We start from the raw sequence: 13,743 nt of genomic DNA, 5'->3' as shown, positions 1-13,743 counted from the left end.
CGGGGTCAGCTCTCACCTGCGCCAATCAGGGTGCAGGGTTGCCCCGCAGGCAACTCACCCATTGTGGGGGCGGGCTAGCAGAGCAGAGGACGGAAGGGAGGGAGGGGCCCAAGGTGGGGAACGTGGGACTGCTTGTATGGGTATTCCGCGCGGGCTGAGAGGCAGCCCTGGGAAAGTCATCTCGGCCAAGGGAAGGCGCGGTGTGGAGACGCGCCGCGGCCCGAGGAGCAGCTTCCTCGAGAACAGCCGAGTTCCAGGCACTCCGGGCTGCCGGAGCCGCGGGTCGGGGCTGGATAGGCTGAGCTCGGGCTGTCCGCGGAGGCTCTTGGGCGGGGCTGGAGGCAGCTCCAGGTGTGAGGCCACCGAGTGAGGGGACAGGGGTCTCCAGGGACAGGCAGCGGCAGAAGAGCTGCAGAAGTGCAGGAGCGGGAGGTACCCGGGCAACGGCTTCCCGCCGCCTGCCGCCCCGGCTGCAGCAGGAACAGCAGGGGGAGGAGCAACAGCTGCCGAATTCGCCAACTAGAGGAGGGGGAGGCGGAGCTTGGGTCCCTGTAGAAGCTGAAGGCGCCGCCTGGACTGTAGTTGCCCGGGAGAGACGAGAGCAAGAGCAGGAACAGGAGCTGAGCGCGGTCCTCGGAGCATCAGCTCCATCATCCCGCGAGGGGTTGCAGGTGTGTGGGAGGTAAGCGTGGGTGCTTCTTCCAGGCGTCCACACACTGCAGGGTTTTACTGCCCATGAAAAAGCCTCTTCTATAGGAATTGTGTCAGGGCACAGCCAAGAGAGTCTCTGCCTCAGGCTAGGAAACCGGTGCAAACCCTTTTGAGTGAAAGACGTACATTTTTGGACTTTAAGGGGAAAAAAGCAAAAGGTGGCTAGACCCTGGGCATAAAAGGGCGTGGTTAGTGTTTTCAGTTGTAGCATTAAAATTGTTCTGGGAGATTCCAAAATTGAGGGAAACCCTGCTGATTGAGGACAAGGTGGACGATAATCTGGATAGGTGCGTAGCTAGTAAAAAGCAAAAATGTCATTGATACAGAATTACTTCAGAACTCTTCCACTAAGAAAATAAGTTTGCATTCTTCTTCAGTGTCTGCCCTTTAATGTTGGTTTATCAGGTTGTCCTGCTCCGACCTGTTTTCCAGGGTGGTTGTACTGCAGGTTCCTAGAATTGAAAGAGATCTGTGTTAAGGAAGCGAATGCAGGCAGGAATAATCAGTATGACTGAACGTATCAGAAGTATAACTTTTGCCAGCAAACATGTAAAAATGTGTTTTAATGGGTGGATACTTAGCTTTCCTTCCAGTGGCTCTGGAATATTGAAACAAAGACCCGGACTCAGCCTACAGTGGGAACATATAGCGTACTTCATTGCTCCTTATTCTTTCATTTGTGTCCGGTAATATTTGTACATTTAAAAAACAAAAGTACAAGAAAAGCTGTGTAAGGATCTCTCCTCTGTAGAGAGTGTGTACTGAGTGATTGCCCTTAGTATATGTTGTGATGGCTTCAGACTTAAAAGACATGGAGGGTCATAAAATAATTCACAGTATTAAATCGTGTGTAAATCTTTGAATGTAATTACATGCTGATGGACGGAAATACGTTTTAATATTAGGCAAAGATGGAAGTTGCCTCTGTCTTTTTATAACTGATACAATTACAGCTGTTCTTTTCAGAAAAGTATGTAAAAAGATGTTTGCCTACTTCATTTGCCTTTTTCTTTTCGTTACAGAGGTTCCCCAGATTACATGGCTTTTAATCATGGTAGCATATTGCAGCAGAGTTTGCTCTGAAATGCCTTCATTGTGACAGTTGTATATTTCAGAGAGTCTGTCTGAATACTTTAATCTGGATTTTCTTGAGCTAGGGCCAATAAAACAGAATAATTGCTTTCTGTTTTCTTTTTCACACTTTCTTGCTTTACTTAAAATCAAAAATCAGACCCATTACAGTCGAGTCAATTCCGACTAATAGAATTTTATTTTTCTAATGTGCACAAAATTCCTTTTTGAAAAGACAAGGCTCAAAGGAGTTCTATTTGTAGTTTAACATTCACTCCTATAAGTGCTTAATAGCGTAAGTGACTTAACAATATATATATACTCCTTTTCAGCACCCCCTCCTGCATTCACACACCAGAGAAATATTTAAAAACAAAAAAAAACAAGAAAGAAAGAGCTGCTTTTAGATTGTCCAGGAGCAGATCAGGTGTTAGAAGAAACAGAGCTTTGGAGAAAGAAAAAGCAACGGCAGCCACCAAACTTCGTAGCTATTGTAAGGATCAGATTTTATCTTTGCTACGTCACAGGACAGCCTCTTAATCCACGTAGTTGATTATTTGATGTGAAATGATTTTAGGGGAGAAAAAGGAATAGGGTATAGTGAGGTTTAGAAAAGATTGTGTTTGCCCTTGTTGTTTGTGATTAAGTGGATTGTCCTAAATCAGAGTCTTAGATTCTCTCTCAGTCTCTGCTACTGATTGATTTTGTGAAATCGAACAATTACTGTCACTGGCTTATTTCCCCCATGTAATAATAATAATGACAGTGAAGTTTTTTCAGAGTGCTATTAAAAGATCTTTTGGAAAGCATTTGGTTGGGAAAGCAGTTAATAGTCAAGCAAATAGGGTAGAAAATAAATATCAGAAGAGTTAAGATTCAGATGAACTTTGAATTCCAACTACTTACAGGCCTTTTGTTCTCAGCTGTCATAAAGGCTAGAATCTTATCAGGAATGAATGAGTTTGTGGTATTCAAATACTAAATGTTTTGCCTGTTTCCCAGATTCGTATCTTAATGTGTCAATGAAAGAGATTGGGTTCTTGTTTATCATTTAAGAGTAGAAGGACCATGCTTTTATAGGGGAGAAAATGATTGCCAATGTATACTACATGGGCATTTATCTATTACCTTGAACTCTTAACACATTTTAAGTTGATGTTTATACCAAATTTCAGATTATCTAAAGACTTCTGTTGACTCTACCAGTGTTGAGACAGTTATTATATGGCAGTTTATAATTTTATTTAAAGCACTCCCTAGGTTAAAAGGGTATTATTTAGTGTTCTTGAGTTTTACTAGTTGCGTATACGTATCAGGGAGATTGGCATGATACAAAAAAACCTGTTCAGAATGTCTCTCTTAAATGGAAGTTTCTCTGGGGATTACAGTTCTTTAGTCAAAAGACTTTGTTAATTTCCAGTTACATTATCTTTTGGATTGTTTTTTAAACTAAAAATTCTGACTCAAGCCTATTGAGTAAAAATAATTGAGTAGCAGGGATTTCTCTTTCTAATGAGGATTCACTGATTCATGCAGGACCGAAGAGCAAGACGGTTTTGGTGCATGTAGAGGGGGTGCCAAATAGGAAGAAAGTTGCTTGAGGAATATACCCTTAGCAAGAGAGAAAAGAGATTTGACTTTTTTGTTAAGGGACTTCACCTTTTCTTTTTTTTTTTTTTCCCTAATCATTAATTTCTATAGGCATATGTCCAAAGTGGGAGACATTACTTTCCTACATTGTCATTTTAACTAGAGTCAGGCCAACATGAATTCATTGCATTTTGAATAATAATGGATCATTAGAGCAAAGCAGAAAAGACCATACATATATGTGTTCACTTCCATGTGAAACATATTATTTAAAGCAAAAAGAACAAAAAACCTAAAATAATGTTTTCCCCTTTAATAATAGAGGTACTTGAATCAGACAATAATGATGAACAAGAGCTTCTTTGGGGGGGCCAGGGGGCCCTTTTTATTTATCTATTTTTTAAAGCAAACTTCTAAGGTTAGACACTGTTTTGAGGATCAACATTTATCATTATGTAAAGATAAAGGTTTTATTTTTTATAGTCTTGCCTCTAATTTTTTCAGACTTTGGAACGTATTTTGACTAGATTATTAGCTTCTTGAGACCATGTACTTATTTTCTATCTCATGCAGTACCTCACATAACACTCAACATAAAGAAGTTGCCCTATATCCACTTACTGAAATTAGAAATATTGGCCAGTATTTCTTCGATGTACACATTGAAACATAGTTTGAGAGACAAGAGTCAATCAATCCTATAGAATATTTCCGAGAATTGCTTTGTGCTGCTTAGCCTTTGCAGAAGTGTAGATGGAGGCCAATTTGATTCAGGCTGTGGTGGGCTGCAGACTCATCTACGACTCTGGGTTCCAAAGTTTCTACATCCGTTCCTGAGATAGAGAGTATGTGCCAGGAGAAAAGGCCCCCCAACAGGTGGAACCAAAGGGCTGTCCCTAGCTCATCACCATTTTACCTCAAGTTCCTAGACACATACCATTTTTGAAGCTTGATTATAGGAAGAAAATTTTATTGCATAAAAACTGAATTTGCTCTTCCATTTTTCTAGTCATTCCTTTAAAAACAGGAAAGAAGAAAAAATCCGATGGTGCTTAAGCATATATGGAGGTGGGCATTTATTTATTTATTTTATATGTGATCTTCCAGAAACAAATTATCCTTATCAGTGTTAGAATTAAGAACTTGAAGATATTTTTTTCTTTTGTTATTATGAGACATGGAGAATTTTAGCAAATTGTAAACAGTTCTTTATTAGAAGTAAAAGCAAATAATAACAGATATTTACCTGGATTTTGTTTGGTTAATTTTAAAATACCTTTGCCAGATGCTGATGGATACAGGTTGACTTAGAAATGATCATTCATCTCCCTTCTTCACGTTCGTTTGGCACTACTCTTAGCAGTGATTAGAGCGCTGCCTTGTATAGCTGGGTTCGTAACCATTTTCCTCACCAGAAATAAATTTCTTTCATCCTTTTATTTACTTTGGGGGCCTTACGTATATATTTGGTAGGTGTTAGCAATTTGTTTCAATATTTGGCAACTTACAAGGAAGCATCATTTTACATTTTTCACAAACAAGTACAGCTAGAAAAATGAATTTTACTTAGACATCTGTTTTAGAACCAGATGTAGCCCTCTGCCCACAACAGTTGTTTATATTAGACCAAATATGAATATCACTGCCTTTGCTTAGATTTTTGAATGGATAGAGCAAACACTGCTGTTAACTGCAACCGTGCGTGTATGTGTGTGTGTGTTTATTGGTTGCTGTTTGGAATGAGTCGTCCATTTCTCTCCTTGCCTCTAGAAATTGGCTGATTGAAACAAGCTTTTAAAATACCACCACCCCCACAAGCATATAAAAACGCTTTCTATACTTTTTTTTTCTTTCTTTCTTGACAGATGATACAGAGACTTATAGAAAAATAATATAATAGGAGGTTTATTATTACTAAAATTTAACTGGTCATATATTTTCTATTTGCCACGAAGTGGTTGCATTGAAAGGCCTTATTAAGCCTGAAATATACAGGCATTTATCATCTTCTAGCCAAGGTGGGGAAGGGATAAATTTTGAGACTTGGCTTTAGCAAGTGTGCAGTGTGGGCTGTCTGTAGAGCTTAGCTGCTGAAGTGTTCATGTACCTCCATCTACTGCTTTGAGGCCCCCTTCTGGTTCAGCCTAGAAATGAAGCCATCGGAGCTCCTCACAGCTCTTAATGGAATGTGGGAAGGAAGGCAGATGGAATTCACTTTGAGTTAATAACCGTATTTTCCCAAGTGTATTTTTCCACATATATTTCATTCCAGAGTTCCCAGTAACAGTAGCTCATGTATCAGAAAGTAATCTCTGTAGTCCAGTACAGCCTAGAAATTCAGGGCATAGTGTCAACTTGTAGTCTATTTTCACCCTAGCCTCTTGGCTTCTTTTGAGTGGACCCAGAGGTGCTCACTAGAACGCATCTAAGACTTCATGCCTATTAGATTGTTTCTGTTATTTCCATGACAACCTAGTTGGGGTCTTTTAACCTTATTTAACTTGAAGAGCATGGGATTTTTCCACCTTTTAGTATTGTGCTACAGATAGTGTATTATGATGTATAATTTTTGCCGTGCACCTGATTAAATCAGTTATTGGAGCATTTAATTGTTGTGTACGTTCAAAGCAATTTAAAGTCATTGAAGCAATTAATGTTTTTGAAACCTATTCATTCTTCCAGTTATGAACCCTCTACCTCATGCGCTAAATTGCTTGCAGATATTAAGTCACTTATTCAACGTCTAAGGCAGGTTAAGTAGTTCCTTAGGTCATAAGTTCTTTAGCTTAAGTACCTTGAATGTGTAATATTGGATGAAATTTGTACAATATCAGTATTGTCACAACTGCATGACAATGGTATAATTTTTGTTTTTGCTAAGTCAGAAAACTTTTTAAAATTATAAGATCTTGAGCACAAGGTACATTAACTAAATCTAAAATAGGAATTTTTTTTTCAAAGTTTCTAATGCAGCATGTTCTTTTATTTTTAAAAGATAATGCTAATAATTTAAAATTATAAAGGCCTAATGTTTAATGTTAGCTATTCATGTTTTTTAAAATTAACAGCAAAGTGAGTTAATTTGTAATGCAAGAGTGAACATTTTGAAAGAAATCATGTTACCCAAGATTATCTTAAAAGCAGATTTTTGCTCACTTTTGTAGCCCAAAAGTAATCGACAATTTAAAAAATAGTTTTAAAGTCTTCGTCAGTGAGAAATGCTTTCAGCCATAAGTTTTATGCAAAATGACATAAAACAATAGGGATGTTCTTTCCAGAAGAAGAAATATAGAAGGAAGGAGTTGTTGGCTCTTTGTTTAGTGTCTCAGTGCTCTCAGGGCCTTGCTCTTGTTCTTCCTGTTCTGCTTGCTGAAGATGAATGCTGCAGCTCATCCAGGTAGCACATTTTGGTTGAAGGCAGGAAGAATGGGGAAAGGCTGAGTCTGTTGAGTCTTTATCTTTTAATCAGGACATAAAGGCTTTCCCAAAGCCTCGAGGAAATGTCCGCTGTGGACTTGATCCATGTCACATGGCTGCCTAGCTTCAAAGGATGTTGGGATACCCAGGACTTCTGGTCTCCATGGTACGTGAAGCAAGGGGATAGGGGTTTGAGGAACCAGTCAGAATTTCAGCCATAATCTGATTATCAAAACCATGTTAACTTTAAATATTATTCCTTATTCTAGTCAGTTGGTGCCTCTTCCACACCCCCCTTTTTTGTTTCTTTCTTTAGGTTGGAAAACTCAACTTTTTCACACCGAATGTTCACTTTGGTGACTACCAAACTTATGTCCCTGGGCAGCAGCATTCCCTAGAGACAGATAGTCTCTGGTAAAAAGGCCATCTAACATATACCATATCCAGTACTTGTCCTGTATTTTTCATTACAAATATTTTCAGTAAAACTCAAAAGGATGATTCAAAGAATTTCGGTGCATGGACTATATTTAAAAATATGGGGATAATACAAATGAAAGAACACTTGAGTATTAGAATTTCTTTTAAGTTTTGCTTATCTGGCTGAAAAGCAAGATAAGTGAGTTTTATAAAGAGAGGAACTCACTATAAAAATTTGTGATCCTGGGAAATGATGGGCTACCCATCTGAAATGCTGAAAATACATTGACGTCTATAGGATGATTGGAAAACATGGTGGGGTAGTGTTTAAGTGCTATGACTGCTAACCAAAGGATCAGCAGTTCGAATCCGCCAGGGGCTCCTTGGAAACTGTGGGGCAGTTCTAGTCTGTCCTATAGGGTCGCTATGAGTCGGAATCAACTCGACGGCACTGGGTATAGGATGTTACCTAAGTTGTGACTCATTTATGCTATGACATGTCTTGGACTTACGGTTTTAATAACTTATGATTCTTTAAGATAGGTAAGCAAAGAGAAAAACGAAATCTAGAAAATTGAAACAAGTACATTGATTTTTTTTCTGCATTAAAAAAAAATCATAACCTTAGCTATGTTGCAGTTATCTTTGTATTTTCAGATCAACATCTTCATTGCACAGTTATTGCATTTCTATCACGTTACTGTGCTTGAGTGGCATTATTGGGATAAAAGTCTCCAAATACAGTAGTGTGCAAATTTCAGACTACTTCTGCAATCGACCTGTAGCATTGCATTGGGTGCTACAGGGAGATACAACAAAATATATAAAATCATTTTTTTGGTATAACATTTGTCAGTATAATTAACACAAGAAGATATTGCAAAAGACATTTATATGTAAACAAGCATGTGACCTAGGACTATGGTATTACAACAATTCTTATGGTACAAGTCAAGAAGCAGAAGAAATTGATCTATGTGGTGACTAGGTAAGTCTTTGAGAAAGAAGTAGGGCAGGTAATGTGTTGACTAAGATGAGGGAATGGCAAGCTGAGGTTGGCAGTCTTGCCACCTTATTTTGTAAATAAAGTTTTATTTAACACAGCCACACCCATTCATTTATATATGGTCTAAGCCTGCATTCTCCCTGTAACGGCAAAGATGAGTCCTTGTGACAAAGACCATATGGCCCAAAAACCTACAATTTTTACTCTCTGGCTGTTTTTAAAAAGTGGTTTGTCAACCCCTGGCTGAATTTATACAGTCTACAGTCAAAGAAACAACCAAATTACTGTCAAGTTTATTCTGACTCATGGCAGCTCCATGAGTGTCAGAATAGAACTGTGCTCCATAGGGTTTTCAATGGTAGATTTTTTTTTTTTTTAGAAGTAGATCAGCAGATCTGTCTTCTGTCTTCTGAGGTGCCTCTGGGTACCAAACTTTTGGTTAACAAGCATGTTAACTGTATCGCCCAAGAACTCCACAGTCAGACAAAACTGGATTCAAATATTTGTTCCACAATTACTAGCTATATGATACAGGGTACATTACTTAATCTTTATGAGCCTTTTTTTTTGTGGTTTGTGACTTAGAGAATGTTCACGTTGATTAAATGAGACTTCATATAAAGCGCATTGCACTGTACCTAGCATGTAGTAGATGCATATGTGTTATTTTATTAAATGTTAGATTTTATTTTATTATGATCTATTGTTATAGATCTATTGTTCTAATTCAAGTGAGGATTTGAAACTCTAAATTTTACTACCCCTCCCCCTTAAAATAAATGTTTAGGAAACTGAGAAGGGTATCATCTGATTGTAAGACATTTTCAAGAGTTCCACAAAATATATTGTATAGACATGAGATTGGTATACATCCTAAGCTTCAGTTTATGGAAAAGTAAAATCCAGACTTCTTAAAATAAACTTAATCACGAGTGAACGATATATTTAATATTGCAGGAAGCCATGCCAGTCAATTTAAAAAGAGGCTTAGGATACTCTCTTAGAAATTGGAGGAAAAGGATATTAGAAAGCAAATAGAATAAAGAGAAGGAGCCCTGGTGTTGCAATGATTAAGTGCTTGGCTGCTAACCAAAAGGTTGGTGGTTTGAACCCACCCCGTGACTCTGTGGGAGAAAGGTTCCTGTAAAGTTTACAGCCAAGAAAACCCTGTGGGGCAGTTCTACTCTGTCACATGAGGTCTCTATGAGTCAAAAATTGATGGCCTAACAACAGAATAAAGAGAGGGCATCACTACCAATCTTACAGAAATAAAAAGGATTATCAAGAAATACTATGAACAGTTGTATGGCAACAAATATGATAACCTAAATAGACAAATCCCTACAAAGACAAAAAACTACCAAAACTGACTTAACGAGAAATGGAAAATCTGAATACACCTATAACAAGTAGAAATTGAGTTTATAACGAAAAACTTCACAGAAAGTAAAGCCCAGGCTCAGATGGCTTCACTGGTGACTTTTTCCAAATATATAAAGATGAATGAACAACAGTCCTTCACAAATGCTTCTAAAAAATAGGGGAGGAAGGGACATCTAACTCATTCTGTGAGACCTTCATTACTCTGATACTAAAACCAGGCAAAGACAGTACAAGAAAACTACAGATCACTATCCCTTATGAATATAGACAAAAAAATCCCAACAAAATACTAGCAACCAAACCTAGCAAGAAATTTGTTGTTGTGATTGTTAGTTTCATTCATGCAATAAATAACGTGGGTTATATACCATGACAAATGAATTTATTTCAGGAATGCAAGGCTAGTTTAACATAAAAATAAATCAGTGTGATACACCATATTAGTAGAATAAAGGACACAAAACACATGAGTATCAGTAGATACAGAAAAAAGCATTTGACAAAATCCAACACACTTGTGTTAAAAACAATAAACTAAGAATAGAAAGGAACATTCTCGGCTTCATAAAAGGCATCTACAAAACAAAACAAAAAGCCCACAGCTAACTTCATACTTAATGGAGAAAGACCGAAAGTTTCCCTTTTAAGACTAGGGTGTTTGCTCTCACATGATATTCAATACCTAGCCAGTACAACTAAACAAGAAAAAGAACTAAAAGGCATACAGATTGGAAAGGAGGAAGTAAAATTATCTCTGTTCACAGATGACATGATCTTTTATCTAGAAAATCCTAATGGAGCCACAAAAAAAAAAAAAAAAAAAAAAAAAAACCTATCAGAATTAAAAATTCAGCAAGGTTGCAGGATACAAGACCAATTAAAAAAAAAAAAAAAAAAAACAACTGTATTCTTACACTAGCCATGAATATTCCAAAAACAAAATCAAGGATGAAAACTCCATTTGCAATAGCATCAAAGAGAATAAAATACATAGGAATAAGTTTAACAAAAGAAGTGCAAGACTTGTACCCTTAAAACTATAAAACATTGTTAAAGAAGATCAAAATGAACTGGATATGTACAAGCAAAAGAATGAAATTGGATGCTATATCATACCACATACAAAATTTAAAATGGATCATAGACCTAGATGTTTGAGCTAAAATTATAACAGTCTTAGAAGTAAATCTTCATGATCTCAGATTTGGCAAAAGATTCTTAGATGTTGCATGAGCAACAAAAGGAAAAATAGATTAATTTGACTTTATCAAAATAAAAACCTTTTGTGCTCCAAAGTACAAAGTGAAAGACAAACCACAGAATATCAGAAACGATTTGCAAATCATGTATCTGATAAGAGGCTAGTTTCCAGAATATATATAAGAACTTTTACAACTCAATTATAAAAACTTAGATAACACAATTTTAAAATGGGTGAAGAATCTGAATAGATACTTCTCCAAGGAAGGTATACAAATAGCCAATAAGCACATGAAAAGATGCCAGACATCATTACTCATCAGGGAAATGAAATTAAAACCACAGTGAGATACCACTTCACACCCACTAGGATGGCTAGAATCAAAGAGTCAGAAATAACAAGTGTTGGTGAGGATGTGGAGAAAACAGGAACCTTCATATGTTGCTGGTGGGATTATAAGATGGTGCAGCTGCTTTGGAAAACAGCCTGGCAGTTCCTCAAAATGCTAACCACAGAGTTAGCATGTTGTTGTTAATATGCTGGCAAGTTGTTTTCAACTCAGTGATTCCATGTAACAGTAGAACTGCCCTATAGGGTTTTCTAAGCTGTGAGTTGGAATCGACTCAATAGCAATGGGTACAGTATGGTAATCTGTGGAAAGAGATTGCCAGGTCTTTCTCCCGCACAGTTGCTGGGTGTGTGAGAACCACCAACCTTTCAGTTAGCAGCTGAACGCTTAACCGTGCCACTAGTTCTCCTAAGAATGTATGACCAGCAATTCCACTGATAGGCATATGCCTGAGAGAATTGAAAACATACGTCCACACAAAAACTTGTACACAAATGTTCATAGCAGCATTATTCATAATAGCCAGAAAATGGAAACAACCCATGTGTCTGTCAACTGATGAATGGATAAGCAAAATATTGTATATCCATACAAAGGAATATTACTTAGTCATAAAAAGGAATGAAGTACTGATACATGCTACAACATGGATGAACCTTGAAAACCTCTAAATAAAAAACACCAGACACCGAAGGCCACATAGTGCGTGAATCCATTTATATGAAATATCTAAAATAGACAAATCCAAAGAGACCAAAAGTAGAGTACTACTAGGGGAAGAAGGCGATCTTTCTAGTAATCCAGTAACTGCTAATGACTTTGGGGTTTCTTTCTGGGGTGAAATGTTCTAAAATTAGATAGTGATGATGAGCATACTAAAAAACCACTGAAGTGTATACTTTAAAAGAGTGAATTTTGTGGTATGTAAGTTATGTCTCCCTAAAGCTGTTTTTTTAAAAAAGTGGATTATAATATAAAAAGATAAGCATATGGAAAAGTTATGAAAGACTGAACTGTAGGTAACCCAGACTAATGGAAAAAAAATATTGTAGAAAAAATAATCTTACATCATTTGGCCACACACAATACCAGGCAGAATTAATAGACAGAGACCAAGGCCTAGCCACACCTTGTTAAAGTTTTTCTTTTATATTTTTAAATGAATTATAAAAAACCCTAAACAAGCTAAGAAAAAGCAAGTAATGGGGAAGGGAGAAAAAGTTTGTCATCAGATTTCTCTTCTGCAGCATTTAATGATAGAAGGCAATGGGACAGTGGGTACAGAATTGCAGTGAGAAAAATTTGCTACTTAAAACTTCTTACCCAGCAACGGTCTGAAGCAGCATGCATAAGGACAAGAGAATGGTGTTCTCAGTCAAGGATTTAAAAAAAAAAGTCAACAACAATAAGAAAAGCATACTTTGCTGGCCAAATAATCAGAATCAAGAATTCAGGATTGGGAAGATAAAAATAATGAAACAATTAAGATTTATATCATTGCTATTTTGTTTATAAAACAATCCAGATGTCAAAAATAATTCTTTTAAGATGCTTTGTGGTAGGAAAAAATTAACGTTCTGGATCAAATACTCCAGATCATTTCAAAAACACAGAAGAGCCTGTATAAGAAAGCATATTAAATTTCTCATCTTAAAAATGGAGGGGTCATAGCTGTGCTTTTATTTTTGGCATTGACAGAAAATATGTTTAAAAACAAATAACAAAGGAAACATGATCCAAAACAGAAAAAATGAAAAGTGTAAGAATGACAAAATACTAAACAAATATATTACAGTTACCGATGGCTTAAGCCCCTTATTGATAGATTGCTGCCATGCTGGTAGAAAAAAAAAAAGTCCATCTATTTTGTGTTCAAAAGAAGCAAAATAGTACCAGTTTAAAGCAAAATGATGACAAAGCAATAATAGATGAAAAATAAAAAACAAAAAAAAGATATGCTATATTATAAATTTTTTTTTGTCTTATAAATAGACAAAAAAATTCAAGGCAAAATGCCTTAATCTGATCAAAGAGGTAGATTTGGTAACCATGCAGATTTAGTAACCAGGAGCCTGTTTGTACTTGCCATATAACATTAAAATACCTAAAACAATCTAGAAAAGTAGTGTAAACGTAGCCTTTGGTGTCAGACCGTCAGACCTGGATTCAAGGGAAAAAAGTCCACATGCAAAGTTAAGAATAGGAAAAGACAAAAAAATCGACTTGGGAAGAAGCAAAGATGATGACACTGGCCGGGAGGTAGCAATGATGATGCAGATTCAAAAGAGATTTGGGATACAGAATCAACAGTTTTTGTCTCTGTCTTGGCTACAGAGCAGGAATTAACAAACAGGTCAAAAATCAGCCAATAGGGGCTTACGTGTGTATTTACTGTGTGTGCCAGTTCACCACTGTTTCTGTTGTCTTATGCTGAGCTAATTTTGGTCATTTACCTTTCGTCCTGGCCTGTGTAGACATTTGAGTTTGTGAACTCTTCAAGATGAGAGAAGAAAATAGCTGAGGAAGGATGACTATAACCTTGTGAGTCTGAGCAATAGGAGAAAAAAGAGTAATTGTAGTACTTCAAATAGTAAC

The 13,743-nt window shown here is 37.0% G+C and overlaps 1 protein-coding gene across 2 annotated transcripts in view; it reads left to right on the top strand.

Moving 5' to 3' along the window:
• Positions 1 to 104: 104 nt before the first annotated feature.
• SERPINI1 (serpin family I member 1) overlaps positions 105 to 13,743 on the top strand; it is an 83,437-nt gene continuing 69,798 nt past the window's right edge. Inside the window, exon 1 of one of the 2 annotated variants that reach the window (XM_049867317.1) lies at positions 105 to 671. The gene's annotated coding sequence lies outside the window, so the exon portion shown is untranslated. Of the gene's footprint in view, positions 683 to 13,743 lie in introns of both variants that reach the window. The other variant, XM_049867316.1, reaches the window with a different exon arrangement.

Source organism: Elephas maximus, chromosome 23 (assembly GCF_024166365.1).
Source record: "Elephas maximus indicus isolate mEleMax1 chromosome 23, mEleMax1 primary haplotype, whole genome shotgun sequence".
Classification (NCBI taxonomy): domain Eukaryota; kingdom Metazoa; phylum Chordata; class Mammalia; order Proboscidea; family Elephantidae; genus Elephas; species Elephas maximus.
Note: the sequence above shows the minus strand (reverse complement) of the source record. Positions and strands in the feature narration are given on the sequence as shown.